Raw genomic sequence first — 3,088 nt, 5'->3', positions numbered from 1 at the left:
TTGCCATCGTGGACAGTGTTTGGTGGAGCTCCCTAATTTAAATAAGCTTGGAAGCAGGAGTGGCATCCACTTCCATAATAGCCTGCCTCTGGAAACCTTATGAACCAGGAGAGAGGATGAAAGTTATACAGGTGTCCAGGTCTTTCGTTCATAGGGTTGCTATGAGTCGCCTATGACTCAACAGCACTTAACAATAACAACAACAACAACAACAACAACAACACACACACACATTCTTCTTCTTCCTCATATGTGAAGTAGGGACAAGAAATATGAAATCTCGGTTGACATGTCATCAAAAGAAAGCTAAAGTTAAAAATTAACAAAGAGTAACCCTTTTGTTGACAAGGATATAGCACCTAGAAAGATTTAGAAACTGCACACATATCTGAGTGTTTTTATTTCACCCACGGCCTTAACATATGCTATAGTCTAAAATGAATATCCAAGATTTCCAAGCACAGAGCAGTAAGATAAAGTTGAAAACCTATGCTCTGGTTATTTACTAACTAGGCACTCTTGAGCAAATCAAACAATCACATTTAGCCTCTATTTCATGTGTACAATGGGTGATGACTATCTCAAAACGTTGTAAAAATGTACTCATTTATGTGAAAACAAAACCTTTGCACACTCTTTTCATGAGGGAGGAGTAATTAATCAATACAAATTGACAGCTCTCCAAGCAACGATGTAGTTATAAAACCAGGCTTTAGCTTGGGTTGCCTTGGTGGTGAAGTGGGTTAAGTGTTAGAGTACACACCACTTAATCCATAGGAGAAAGATGAGTCAGCTTCAGTAAAATACAAAGCTGATGTGACCCTACTACTCTGCCTACAGTAACTTGTAGAAATGTTCTCATCTTTCAAAGTATTTTTTTTCTTTTTTTTTTTTGCCATTATTAGCTATTCTGTGAGAATCTGAAAAAAGAGCACTCTTTCTGGATAGACATGGCCCACGGGTGCACAAACTGCTGAGTGAGGAGCATATCTGGTCAAGTTAAAAAAGAGAGACTCTTTCATTTGGGCGGATACAGCTCTATGTCTACATCTCTGATCTCCCCATTCCCCAGGTCCAGAAATTCTTGCACAACTAAGTGCTGAAGATCCCTTTAAGTCCAGTTCTGCTTGTTCAAATTTTCTATCAATGGTATAATCTTTCCTACCTCACAAAATCCCAGTTTTCCCTCACACAGAAAGATGAGATTAAATTGTCTACGACCTCATTCAGCTCTACACACTATGAAAATTCCAGTGGGCTTTTACACCCATATTACAGTCTCTGAGCTTGATTTTGCTTAAGGTTACAATCTCATGGCACTCCCTAAATATATGAATGAAATTATACATGGTTTGATGTGGGACAGATTAAAATAATAAATGCTTCAGTGTATACATGATGCCCTGGGTGAAAAACAACACAGTTAACCTGCAAAACAGGAATAATGTCTTTATGTTGTCAACAAATGGCCCAAGATATGCCTCTAACATGTGTATGTCTACTGAAGTTTGCACCCACTTTCTATGGGGACGAACACCAGAATCTTCCTTAAATCATAACTGCTGCCAGGGCAGCACAACACCCAGGAAGTAGGATTGCAAAAAGCTAGGACTGTACTCATGTACTTCTTGTTGATTCCTTGTTGCCAGAAAACAGAAATAAGATCTGTCTTCAGATCCTCTTATCAGAAAATCTTAGCGTGAGCAAACCCTTCCCAGTGAGAGAACAAATATGGTGATGTGTCTTTTCAAAGTGCCAGAACTTTTAGGCTTGAAATTGTTTAAGAGTTTTAAGGTTTTTAAAATTTACAGACAGAATGAAGAGACTGAGGTAGTTAACAATTTCAGCTTGCTCAGTGCCACAATCAACACTCTTGGCACCAGCAGTCAGGAAATCAAAAGAAGAATTACATTGGGGAAGTCTGCTGTCAGGAATCTCTCCATAGTGCTAAACAGTAATGATGTCAGTCTAGGGACTAAGTTGTGCCTTATCCAGGTCGTGGTCTTTGCAATTACTTGATATGCATTAGTGTGCTGGACAATGACTAACGATGATAGAAGAAGAATCAATCCCTTTGAGTTGTAGTGTTGGAGAACAGTGTTGAACATACCACCGAGTACCACGGGAACAAACAGGTCTGTCTTGGAGAGGGTTAAAACAAGTTTCTTCTTGGAGGCAATGATTCTGAAGCTTTGTCTCACATACTTTGGGCATGTGGCAAGAGGGACCAGTCCTTGGATAAAGACATCATGCTCAGAAAGATGGTGGGACAGCACAGGAGAGAAAGAGCCCGGATGAGGTAGATTGACATAGTAACTAGGGTAATGGGGTTAAGTGAGTTAGAGTAAGACTGACTTAGGATAGAGCAGAGCTCTATCAGAAGAGCTATATATCATATCATATACCATACCATATCATATCATACTATAATAAGTATATAATATACAATATATATCTATAATAGTTCTATCTGTCTACTTGCTGTACAGAGGTAACTTCTGGTTGCTCTGAAGCTGAACACTGTAACACTGATGTGTCAAATGTGATAATTGTTATCTATGGTGGACAGTGTTTGGTGGAGCTCCCTGATTAAAACAAGCTTGGAAGCAGGAGTGTCATCCACTTCCATAAATAGCTTGCCTCTGGAAACCCTGTGAACCTGGAGAAAGGATGAAAGTCACACAAGTGTTGAGGACTTTCATTCATAGGGTTGCTATGAATCATCTACAACTTGATGATATTTAACAACAGCATCATCAGAGCTATTATAAATAGGGTTGCTATGAGTCACATAACAACAGTAACAATAATGAATACTTCCAGAACGTTTATTCATGCTAATGCAAAACCTATACTTGGACCAAGAGGGAGTCGTCAGAACAGAGTAGGGTAACACTGCATGGTCCAAAATTGGGAAGGGTGTATGCCAGGGATGTGTCCAGTCTCCATACCTTTTCAGCCTGTATGCAGAGTAGATTATCCGAGAGGCTGGGCTCTATGAGGAGAAGTGTGGCATCAGGACTGGTGGAAGATCTATTAACAATCTGCATTGTGCAGATGACACAACCCTGCTTGCTGAAACTGAGGA

Source organism: Elephantulus edwardii, unplaced genomic scaffold (assembly GCF_000299155.1).
Source record: "Elephantulus edwardii isolate Elephantulus edwardi_28Jun2011 unplaced genomic scaffold, EleEdw1.0 scaffold00199, whole genome shotgun sequence".
NCBI lineage: Eukaryota > Metazoa > Chordata > Mammalia > Macroscelidea > Macroscelididae > Elephantulus > Elephantulus edwardii.
Note: the sequence above shows the minus strand (reverse complement) of the source record.